The following is a 13,219-nucleotide window of genomic DNA, read 5'->3' as shown; positions in this document are numbered from 1 at the left end:
TCTTTAGTTGCTTAGGTCTAATGTGAAAATCCTTAGTATTGCATCAATATGGGGACAAAGTTCGATTTTGGTCTAGGTACAGTGAATATGAATATGCACCTTAAGCAGATTGTTTGAAAATATTCGCATTTATTATAATATGATCACCTTATTAAACAAACATTTTTAATAGTAGAAATTGAAAAGCGTCTTTAATAAACCTAATGATAAGTAATGTGAGAATATCGCCTTACCAGGGGTCTTTAACATCAATTAATCAGCTCAAGATAGATCTGGATATTTCTGATTACAACAAGAATGTGGCAGCAATTAGAACCATTCACAGGAAATGCTTAGTGCTATTTTAGAAGTTGTAATACAATTGGTTATCGAATCAATTGCAGACGAATGACAAAAGATACCAAGTGAACCAGCTCACCTACTGAACATCAAGCCATTCCTCTTAGTAATCAGACTGTAGCTTTGATCTTCGCAAATTTGGGATTTGCGTCTGTTAAATGATATACAACCTCAGTAATAATTATGGGACATAACTATCTAATTACATTATTAATAATTTATACATCCTTTTAATAATAGGTCTGTTATTGAAAACAAGGCTACGGCCTAAGTCTGGGAACTTTAGCATCAATTTAAACGTACGAGATTTTCTTAATTAATTACCCTGTTAACATATTCTTAAGGATTTCCTCTCCAAATTTACTTACTTTATGATTATAAAATTGAGCACAACAGCAGTAAATATCTTAACAGTCGACAACACACACTATATTTTCACAATGACCACGGATCAGATGCGGTATGGATGGTACTGGTATGGCCCAATTGCCGGCAAATCTAAGAAAACCCTTGAACTGGGTGTATGATAAAATGCAAATTTTCTATGATATCGTCCGTTCAACCGGTTTTATGGAGCGATAACAGTCCACTGAACAGCCACCGGTTACAACAAACAATCGGACTGTGGTCAGTGGTGTTCGATTTTTTTCATATTGTCGGCATGATCGAGGAAATTGTTATAATTTTTTTGCAAGTTGATGGTTGGTGTTAATGGCATAGAAATTAAGTGGACTTTGGATTGGTTCATGAAGTGGAATTATCTTGTTCAATCGTTCTGGATGTAGAGCCAAAGGATTTTAGGTCTTCCCAAGTATATTGGAAATGGAGAATATTTTTACAAGGCTCATTTGCTATTACGAGGGAGAAAATTGTCCCACAACAGGAAAAAGTATGGACGGATGGAATGCACCAATGAAGGACAAAACTGTTCCTGCTTTATTAACAGCGTAGAAAACACTTAAAAGACAATGCATGAAAAAAAACACTGAACAAGTTCAGAAATTGATCTGTTTGTAAAGTTTATTTATATTTAATAACGTATCGAATTAAAGAAAAAATAATTTTGATAGCTAGAAAATATTTCATACACGGTTAAATTCAAAAGACTGAGGGCGAAGCTGATTTCCATTTATCATATGGCACTACAAGAAAAGAAAATGTTATTTTCGACAAAATAACAAAAGGAAAGAACTCCAATTTATCCAAATTCGTTCTAAGCAGGGTGAAAAGTTCTGTTTTTACTTTAGAAAATAAAATAATTTTTTTATGAAAAGAGGCGTTTTCCGCCTTCATTTAAACAAGTAAGTCCAGATTTTGTATTATATTTGTAGAAAAATTTTATTTATCGATGCCTTGATTCTGAAAACCCTCAATTCCCATTAAACACGACCATATGGTTGTCCATATAAACACCCAGTAAACCTTGACTTTTAGCTTGATAATTTTTTTTTTCGGGAAAACTCATGATAATTAATACCGAATGTCAGCAGGAAGTTAATTGCAAACGGATTAAATCACCAATGCAACGGTTACTTAACTTGGACTGTGCATGTAAATATGATTTATATATTAATAATTGTTCGTGAATTATGGCTAATTAATATGGAATTATTGATTACATGGTGTTCTGTCACTGTAGCTTGACTCATCAGTATTAAAAATCTTTTGCAGAGAAACGTGAATAAAAGAAAAAATGGGATGCTTTACGGGAAAATAAAGATAAATTGAGATTTTACGAGTTTTACTAAAATGAAACATACAAATTCAGATTTTTTTTTAATTTAAAAACTACGCCATATATATTTAATAAAAACCATTCTAATCGGTTTAGGCTCTAATCTGAAGACACAGATTGAGCGAATGTTTGACTTTTAATAGAATTGAGCCTAATCTAGGCCATTTGCGAAATTTCTAGAATAATTTTACGCTATGCTTTTAAGCCGTAAAAATCGCCCTGTTAAGGTCTGCTCAAGTTTAAATTTGAAGAACAGGCAGAAAAAAAAGTCTATCGTTAGGTTCTTGTGATACATCTGCAAACTCAGCCCCCGACGCTTTTTTAATTTTTAAGATATATGCGATGAATTTCTAATATCGTTTTTTTTTAATTGTTTCTCCTTTTTATAGAGTATGTAGGATATCCCAGATTCAATATTACAGCCATTATTTTGACAACCCTTGTAGTTAGGGAGAAAATATTCATACAAAAGGTGTAGGATGAGTTTAGATCTATATGCAGCATAATAATTTTTGTATACGGGATTCGTCAAAAATAAGTTACGGGTATGTCTTTAGTTTTTTCAACTGGACCACCTGCATATTTGTCAATTTTCTGATTTTCGTTTCGATTCTAGACACCTTTCGTATAAGGTACGTATGGTCTACAATCAACAATTCACCATCTATAACAATGTTTCACCCAATTTCTTAATTTATTTAGCACTTTATTGTAAAAAACATTGAACAAAATTAAATTGGTTAGAATTATTCCCAGATATAGTTCGAAAAGTTCTCCATTAGGACTGAGATATTCCTCCACTCTTCTATTAAATTCCCCCGAGCAAGCAATTTTAACCATAGTAGGAGTAATGTGTACCTAAGCCCTTCATATCTTTGTTTTTAAGCTTTAAATGATGAGGTTAAGAAAAATATACAGCATGCTTTAGGTAACACAAACCGTTATCGCAAAAAAGTGCTATCATAGGAAGTAATTGACAGTAATGTTTAAGCATGTTGGCAGGTGCAGAAAAGCTTTCTAAGAAAACACAATAATAAGCAATGCACAATATAATTGTTATTATTACCACAGATTTCAATTATATCTGTTGGCTATAATGCTGAACATTATTTGTCTGGCAAACTGATAATTTAGGTTGTTATAGATTATAATTTATTAGTGACTGGTTGCTTTCTATTTTGTCTGAGTAAAGATGACGAGGACATTTCCTTTACATCATCAACACAGAAGCCAGTTTAAACACCTTACATCATATCAAAAATCTTGGTGCAAAATCTTCCTATTCAGTCTTTAGACCTTTAAGAAGCAGAGCACAGAAGAAAGAATAAGAGAATCAGGGTGGATAGATATTAAAATTGCTAATTAGAACATTGAGAATAAATGGATCACATTCTGTGTCGTATAAATTGCTTTGAGGTTATTGTTATGCTAATTTGGTAATGCAACACCTAGACTGAGCAACACTTAACACACAACATGTTACATTGCAGATCTAAAAAACTGTTACCCATGCACCTAATCATAGTAATGTAATTCTGATACCCATATTTTTGCTAGAAAGCGTGTCATAGTTTTATAACGTTAACTCATGCTAATGGATTGATCACTTAAGAAGAAGTAAAAGTGTTTAAATGTGTGTCTAATTGCGTTGGGTAAGCGTCTTAGTTATTAAATTACTGCCCTTATTTTGATATATTAATTTGCGATATCTTGAAAAATAAACGTACCTTTCTTCAGTAAAATATCCTAAATGCTCTTAGCGCATATTGAACTACTATCACAGACTGCCATAAAATCATCTATAGCAACCATTCTATAGCCCTTATCATCAGAATTATACGCGAAGGGGTCGATGGGTTATCTCAGTCTTTACTTAGACAGCAAATGAGAGAATAATGGCTTACACAGACTGCTTGTGTTTTCTACATTCAAGTTAAGTATTAAAATTACCAATTAGTTGCACGTGGAGAAGAGATCCAAAGGTGAATTGTCTTCCTGTTGCATCAGATCATTTGAAGGATTAATTGTATGAAATTTTTGTATTTTCATCCGAGCGTTTGTCTAGGCATTATGGGAACCCAGCGATATTTCCCATGATAATGGTAAACGCATTTCCGGATATGTCCGAATTGTTACTATTAAGGAAGGTTATTATTGCGATTAAATTATTATAGTTTAATTACTAAAATTTTGTGTGCGATAGTGTTTCCCTTACTGACATACATTTTTAATCGCTCGATATAGTATGCGATTTTTTTTTCATTCGAAATCGGGGTCTCATGCATATAGGGCTATCGGACGAGATTAGTGATGAAATTTGCAGAATCGAAATTCGAATTTGCTAATATCCAACTAAGTCAGATTCCATAAGAGAATTCCAGAAGAGAACCAAACTTGGCATTAAAGTAAAATCACGTGTGGGAACTTAAAATAATTCTGAATTTAATTTCATGCACCTGCTGTTTGAAAAAAATCATTTGAATGTGTGAGGTGTTCCAGGAAGCCCCCCAGAAAACTTAGACTAAGTTCGATGGCCTGAACTGAATGAAAACCGAACTTTCTTTCGATAAATTGGTCCGTTAAGAGAAGTAAAAAAATATTTGCAAAAAATGTGTTATTTTAATTCTTAGAATCAACATCTGTAGGATTTTCAGTAGAGAAATTCATGATTTAACTTTAAATACGAACTTAGAAAATGTTTAGAATGCTCCAGTCAAACAGAGAAAGGACTATCAACGTTGGTACAGAGCATACAGTGATGTAAAGGAATGCATAACGAACTTTCTGCTCATATGTTATGTAAATTTTTTTAGCCGCGACAAATTCATTAAAAATATATATTCGCATTAAAAAAGTCAGAAGCGTATCATTTTTTTCAATTAAAACATCTTATTGAATAGACGTGCGGATGTCGCTGGTATAGGTGGAAATGTTCTGTTCATTCCAGAACATGCACATTTATCCCGTCGTAGCGTATATCGAATTTTATATCCCGAACCGTTTTTGAAACGTTTAAAAAATATTATAATAAAAAATAAGAAATCAAACTCTCTATATCTTAGAAACAAAGCGATTTCAGGCCTAATTTTATTTAATCGAAATATTTGTTTTTATCAGTTTTACACGTCCTGAAAGTTTGTCGGCATGTTTATGAAACATCCTGTATATCCAAATTATAATGATATAAGCATAAGGAAAATAATAGAAGATAATGATACTGGTAATGACATTGATGACTATGTCTATTTATTAAAATAAGTACTAGTTAATTATTGTTCTTAATTGTGTTATTACATTCAATGCCTGAGATATTTTCTCCATTGCAGTTATTACTCGCTACGTGTCGAGATCCTCATCTATGTGTGCCTGTAAGTATAAAACTTCCCAGGATTTGGCTAATTTTAAATTGAAATTTACGAGGAAGTTTGCTGTTCTTATCAATTTCGTCAAAAGCCAAAATTAAGTTTTATGTGTATCGCATGAATATCAAAGAGTACGAATCTACCCAAAACCATCTATCGTTTGTGTACCATCTTTGCGTCGCCTACGAGCAAAGAGCAAGTCCTTATTAAAGCCCCAATAAATGATAATTAAGAAATGATAAATTTCCGTTAAATTACGGTAATTAATTTCATAAATTACTACATAAATTATGACTAAAATTACTGATGGCATTCAAGCAAATATAAGATAACTTGGACTTGGCCTGAGTGTAATTTTTGTTTCCTCAATTTATCGATCAAAGTTTCAAAAATTTTTAGGTCTGAAATTGTTTTTCTATTTTTCAAAATTGTATATTTAATTTGATTCTTGACAAATAAATAATAAAATGAGGATGAATTATAACAAAATAGAGCGGATAATTGGAGAAACTAAGCAAAAATTCAAATTTGAAAAAGCTAATATATTCCACAAGACCAGATTTCCTTATAAATTTTTATTTTGTAATATTATTACTTCATATTCATCGTAACTACTTCTGCGTAAATGCTAAAAATTCCAAACTTGTCTAAGTTTGCATGTTTCATTCAGAAAATACATCTTCTCACATAAAATTATGTTTCAAAAAAGTTTATTTCAAGAATTTCAGTTATTTTCGATTTGTTTTAATTGAAAATTATAGTTAATTAGAATCGATAAATTAAGATAATTACACATTGTGAATCACGTCTTTGCGTTAGGACTCGGTTTAATGTACATCAAAGAAAAAACTCAAAAATTAAATTTTCGTGAATTTGAAAAATCCTATGATTGCTAGCTTTTTTAAATTAATTTATTGCTGATTTGGCGACGTTTTAATTTCTAGAAGAAATATCTTAATACACACGTTGTGCAGAACAACTTGGTTTGTTGCACTCTGTGGATGCTTTGGGAGGTAAAGCCAACGTTAACTACAAGACGATTTTAAATTATTTCTAATAATAGGGATTACATTTAGACTCTCCAAACAAGTCGCTCATCATATCTCCCTCCTCTTGACTCACCTAAATATAGAAATACCGCTTAGAGCCTCTCACAGCTCTAACTCCTCTTCAGGCCCTTTTTCCTCCTAGGACACCTCGATTTGCTGAACTTTTCGTTCAAAGCGTCCCGACAACCACTAAATACTCCCAATTCACAACCACTACCTCCTGGGAGGGCCGCCGCGATTTCCAGACCTAGATCCGCTTGAGGACCCAGTTTGCGATCCGAAAAGTCCACGAAACTATCGTCCGCGCACGAATTTGTGTACCTGTGTATTTTGTTATAGAAGGGTACTGTCTGCAGCTATGTGATTGGTATATTGTCTCTCTCTGTTGGCAAAAGTACTGGTATGTAGTACGAGCAGACGTTGGACGGGTACTAACCGAGAGAGTGGTGGTTCGGTCCTGCAAGAGAAGCTTTTAGGCGGCCGGTTCACGTGCCGCAGGAGGTGACGTTAAAGGAAAGCTCTCAGCGGGAGATAAGAACTTTGAGGATGATCCTCGGGAGATAAGCGTGGTTGCGTTTGTTTAAGACTAAGTCGCTCGATTTACTGAAACGATCAGGATTAGAGCTTTTGATTTATTGCGCGTAATTAACCGTTCAATCGTTGCCAAGTTTGCTGATTAGTGCTGCTGGAAGAGGTGCTGGGCCTTCGGAATTATGTTCCAAGAGCACGTGGTCTTATATTTAATACCAATTTGTTTAAATTAATAAATTTTAGTTTGTCAATTTTATGTATATTTTATGCAATCATGCGGGTTATTTCAGATTGCAGTGCAGTTAAACTCGGTCAGGACAAAACTGTTTTAATGCGTTGATTAGGAGAGGTTGAAAACCAAAATTTAAATTTCCTCTTACTATACCAACCATAAATGAAGTGTTTCTTAAAGAGAGCTCAAAAGATGATGTTTCAAATGTATCTCTGGAAATGAACAGTGTTGTCAATCTGTGAGATTTGTCGTGAGATTTTAAAAAAGCTTTTGAAAACGAGCATTTTAAAATTATAACATCGTGTCTCAGTGATTTGAGTTCTAGCCCTTTTTACAGGTTTTCGGGTACAGAACCCGATAGAATCTTTTCTAACAATTTTCTCCCAATAAGGAACTTTATGAACACCACATGACGCTACAGTTTTGAATTAGAAGATCGTTATGAATGTTCGTAAATTTCATTATCAATCAAGATATCTTTATATTTCCATTTACTGCGCAATTGTGAACAAGAAAAAATTACAATTGTTTAAATATAAAGCTGTTTCTAGCTAAAATCATTTTACATAGTTTAAAAATGACATATTTTTATATTAACTTTTGGTGATGCGTACGACTCTTTTTAAACAATATTTCAAAAGGTTCATGTTCAAGGACATGTTCAGTAGCACTTTCGTAGTAGCATCAATAGTGCAAACTTTAAAAAATGTACAAATATATATGTACAGAAACATTATTGTAGCTTTAACCTTTTAGTTCATCATGCGAATCGATGATTACGTTGAGCGAGTGAACAATGTTTTATTCCCATGAAATTAAATGATCCACTTTAGGCTCTTCCCTGGATATGCGACATGTCCATTTTAATTTTCGAAGTGCAAAAAACTAATATATAAACTAATATATGGTTTTAGATCTCTATTTTCACGCTCCGTCTGCTGTTAGTTGCAGTTTGATACTAACGATTTCGAAAGTTTTCCTTGTAAGTTTTTGTTCAGTTTTTTGCAAAACTTTTGCCTGTACACGGATTAGGTTAACCCGAATTAATCTAGTCTAACCTGTTGTTGGCCCATATAGTTACACTTTTGACATAGAAAGTATTTTTAATGGCCTTTAGTTGAGTCACTGCAGGCTGATTTTATTTAGGTTCAATAAGCCCATAATAAATCACATTATGAAAAATTTCACAAGTAAGGACATATGAAACATAAAATTTTGATTCACATACGCACATACACACACACACATACACACACACACACACACACACACACATACACACACCATTTTATCGCATGCCAAACACATATAAATTCCTCAATTTTGACGAAATTTCGACTCTGAAAGTTTTATCGCATCCTGCTAGAATTCTTCGTTAATCTATATTACCTAATCCAGACCTGAGATGTGTTTTATGTACCTGTCCGCATTTACAATCAGAATATTCTCGGTAATACCCATAATTACTCTTAAGTCCAGTTAATACCTTCAGATTTAATGTTTGGCGACGAAAGTCCGAATAAGACGCAATAGATGGTATTGTTGAATTGGATTAACAATTATCGATTAATTAGATGGATTAATGCAGTATTATTCCTTCAATTTAATGTTTTAAAAGATTGTAGGGCTCTAATAATTTATAAGCATATAAATTCGGAAAACTCTGTTCAGTCAGAAATCATGAATGTTCAGATTAATAGAAGCGTTTGAGGAATTCCCACTTAAATAACCAGAATAAGATAATTGTGCGGTCAAGACCAGACTCATTGGGACTCGTTGTGTGGTCAAACTTTAAATATTGAATTTCGCAAATCTTCTCGAAAGCTTAAACAAAATTAGTGCTAAATGTGTTTCAAACAAACAATGAGACTTGCTTAAAAAGATTATAGACGGCCATCCTAATTAAGTTTAATTATTTTTCAGAAGTTCTGGAAGTTCGTTACCAACCAGATCATTCTGGTGCAATCAAGTTTAATCATGTTTGCGTGTGCAAACCTCTTAAGATTGCGCCAGAAACAAAGACAAAAAGAGATGTATTTACTGTATAATGACCCTTTGTGCCTATTAAGATTGCGTTGATTTTAGGAAGGGTAGTTCAGTTTTATTTATGTTAAACGCAACTACTCGTCAACCCATTGCTTCATGGAATTTACTGATTATGTGGATTATAATCTGCGTTAATGGTGAACAAATAGACATCTGTGCGAGAAAAATATCCACTTCTGAGTAATTCGATTTATTTGTCTGGCTCAACATGTCTAATTTTCATAATATACGGTAAATATTGAAATATTTCGTGGGCGTTTTTGGAGACTACAGAGTGATTGGCAGTAGTACCATTTTATAGCAATTCTTCTGAATGATAAGAATATCTTGTTTTATATTTTTATTGAACTGATGAGGCCGCTATAAGAAGATTCTTATGTCTATTCGCATTAATTTTAAGTATCAGTCGTATGTGCGCCAATATCTTGAGTAAGTTGTATCAGAAGGTTGTATGGTAATATAGATAAACTGACCTGTGTTTTAGTCTGATTTTTAAAACTGTCGCTGCTAAATTGTATCAAAATTCACATCAGTGATCAGTTTTCGCTATTTTGGTTCCTTTTGACAACATATCACTAATAACACAAGAACTTAGGGCCACATTGCCAGTATACAAACGTCTCCTTTTGAGCCACGGAAGGTACTGCCCTATAGTTTCACTGTGGACTTGGCACTTTGCAACAAAAAATGTAAATATGTACAGGTATGTTATTATTATCTGTTAACTAGTGATTGTTACAATGAAGGATATTTGGAATAGTAATTTGCCAGATGATTTCGTCCTCTTGAGAAATTCAGTCCTCTCCGGGAGGTGATTTATCTTCAAACAATGACGCAAGTAGCTAAGAAATCAGCTATCACGTAATATCTTCCATGTTAAAGTTATTATATAGTTATAAAGGAGATTAAGAATGATCTGAGGAAGCGAAGATGTTGAATTTGTCAATATCACACTGGAAACTTTTATTAGAACATATGAGAAGACGTCACGTAATCTTGACAAAAATAAACATTGTTTAGATAATATTAAATGCAGAATAAGGCAGCTACTAATTCCATGTAGTGGTGATATTTGTACATCTTCAATTACGTCGGAATTGGCTTTAGAAACACCCAAATGAAATTAATCTACTGGCAGAGAATTGCTCTCTTTTTACTTGTCTTACTAATCACTATGTACAAATTCGTTTAAAGTAGGTTGGCCGCATTTTTAGGTCATGGAAAAGGAATATATCTAAAGGATACTTTAGAAAATTCATATTTTGGAAATAAAGATTTTGGAATTATTTTCTCCAGACATTTCGTCCATTTTTGGACTATAAACTTACGAATTGAAGCCTCAAAAGTGCACGTAAACTGTAGGTTTACACATAAGTTCCAGCACTTTTATATGTGACCCAGCACTGTCCTTTGTGGTTTGTGAAAACTTATGGAATTTTATACGATAAATGTTGCAAAAATCAGGTTCGTATCAAGATCCATTCGAAATGAAAACCAAAAATTTGATGAATATTGACTATTCATTTTTTTTATTTTGTAAATTTGTATTGACTTTGAGAATTGCGATAAAGAACTATTTTGCGAAAACTTATAGAATTTTCTACAAATGCGTTCAATTTTGAGACGATATTTCAAGTATCTGGGTCACACCAAAGGAGTTACGTAATAAAGAACTCATCTTTAATTTTTTTTGCAATATTGCCACTCCAAGGTGATATTATGAAGAAGAAGCAATCAAGAAAAGTGTGTTCTATTAGTACATATAAAGTTTCTCTTCGGCTCCAATTTTTACATTCTTGCAATTAAATCAAGACCAAAGGTCAAATAATGTCCATTGCTAGAATTTGGTCTCTATGAGTGTAAGAAACAACGTATGATTTCGAACCATAGCCTTCTTCGAGTCACTGTTAAATTTACGAGATTGGTTTCCAAGAATTTCCTCATAATTTAAATAAATAATTCGCCTTAGAAATTCTAGCCGCAGATATAATTCGAAGTACATATGTCCATTCAGGCAAATGAAATACACACAATTAACTTGGAATTTGAAGACTGCAAGTTTATGGATTTCATGATGGCTTAACAGAGAGCATCTACTAAAGGTTAAATATATCTCCAGGTCCTTAACGTTCTGAAATATTTTCAAGTTCTCCATATCTGGAAAACTAAATAGTTTTAGACGTTTCTAGTACATCATGAGTCTTTGATCATTTCCAGCTCACTTTTATGAATATTGTCGTAAATTTCGAGATATTATCATATCAAATTAACATATACATGGCAAATTTTTACGAAAAGAGACGCTAATTTTTTGAACAATATTTGAAATTAATTGACTTCCTTTACATATTTTTTCTTAATTTTTGTGAATACTTTCATCAAACATGGGGTTACAAGGACCCGATTCGTTACGCACCTTTATCAAATATCTGATGAGCAATCTTACCTTCTCTGCAGCTCAGCCATCAAACTATCGACATTAGTGAATTCACACTCGCTTCGAAACCGAATAAGCTAACAATCACAAAACTAAACGGTCTATTTACAGCATTTACACTCCTCATTAGTGTTAAGTGTAAAATTAACAAAGAATGCCGACAAACGGGAGCTGCGGCCAATATTTTCTCAATCAGACTTAGGACTGAGATAAACCCATTTATTGTATTTTGTGTTTTATGAACTACCAGAAGTTGCAAGTTCAAAAAAGGAAAAAATATCATTTTGCGATGGATGTTTTTTAACAGTACCTCGTGAGGGATGTTTTTCCCAGTAGAGTTTCAAAATTTTCTAATTTTTTTACGTTAACCACATTGGCAAAATGCCTGCTTTCACGTGTGGAAAAAGCCACCATAAATTGTGAATTGATTTATTTTTTAGTGCTCAGTTTCATTGGGCTGATCATAAATCGTTATTTTATTGTTTTGTTCGAAACCATATTTTTTGTTGTTTTTCGTCACGCAATATCATTGAGAGGGGAAGTCGCGCGCAAAGGAAACGCGTCATGATTTGAATGAAGCTAAAGCGACTTAGTTTTTCAGTGTAATTCTGAAATAAAATTGGGATCTTTTGACTAAATTAACGATGATGCGTGAGTATGTTTATAAACTCAAGGGATTTCATTTTCCTTTTTCTATTTGAGACTCATTCGAAAGCAGAGTGCTTTCTCCACGTGCAAATTAAAGCAACAATTTATAGGCTTCCTTTCGCCTTTTCGTCAAAACTGTTGAAGTTCATTATAACGTTCGGATAAGATTAATAACGAAACCGCCATCTCCCCAGTATTCTGTCAGTAGAAGAGGGAAACTGCCAAAATAATCGACTGGCTGTCATCTTAACAGAGCATGCCGACTGAATTTCTAAAACTATTAAAGATGATGCTTTAAAATGAAAAATGTTATAATAAAAGTAACCAAGAGAAAATGTTAAAAATACTTTTTTTAACGTAACTTCTTCATATAAAAATTATGCAGAAACTTTATACAAATAAAACTATGACATTTTCAGTACACCTTTTGTCAGTTATTTGACATATGTATTTCCATTTACTATGTAAGACACTCCACCTAGCGGTAGAGTTCGGATTTAAAACAATGGCTCCCGCATTTTCTCTTGGTTTTTCTTTTTATTTCAAAAATTTATCTCCGATAGTTTTAGAGATTCTGCCCGGCGTGTTCTCTTAACGGAACACTCGGTACGTACGATTGAGGGCTTTAATCGGGAGTTTCGATTTAAGTATTTAAAAGATACCTGAAAATAACGTGAATATTTTGATTATTCGCATATTTATCAATTTATCGCTTTACAAACTAATTACCGCATTCACCTGCGTCACTAAAGGGAAAAACTAATTAGCGACACCAAATCTGATTTAAGACTATATCATGCTCCTCATTTGTTAGATATAGCGACACATGATTTTGTCACA

The 13,219-nt window shown here is 33.1% G+C and overlaps 1 protein-coding gene across 3 annotated transcripts in view; it reads right to left on the bottom strand.

Annotated features, from left to right (window-relative positions):
• The window catches only part of LOC136346310 (UNC93-like protein), a 50,904-nt gene extending 41,008 nt beyond the window's left edge, over window positions 1-9,896 (bottom strand). The window contains exon 1 of one of the 3 annotated variants that reach the window (XM_066295371.1): window positions 9,768-9,896. The gene's annotated coding sequence lies outside the window, so the exon portion shown is untranslated. Of the gene's footprint in view, window positions 1-3,801; window positions 3,820-6,558; window positions 6,936-9,767 lie in introns of those variants that run through there. The other 2 variants (XM_066295367.1, XM_066295365.1) reach the window with 2 other exon arrangements.
• Window positions 9,897-13,219: the final 3,323 nt, after the last annotated feature.

This window comes from Euwallacea fornicatus, chromosome 22 (genome assembly GCF_040115645.1).
Source record: "Euwallacea fornicatus isolate EFF26 chromosome 22, ASM4011564v1, whole genome shotgun sequence".
NCBI classification, from domain to species: domain Eukaryota; kingdom Metazoa; phylum Arthropoda; class Insecta; order Coleoptera; family Curculionidae; genus Euwallacea; species Euwallacea fornicatus.
The sequence above is the reverse complement of the archived record's forward strand: the minus strand, read 5'-3'. Positions and strand labels throughout refer to the sequence as shown.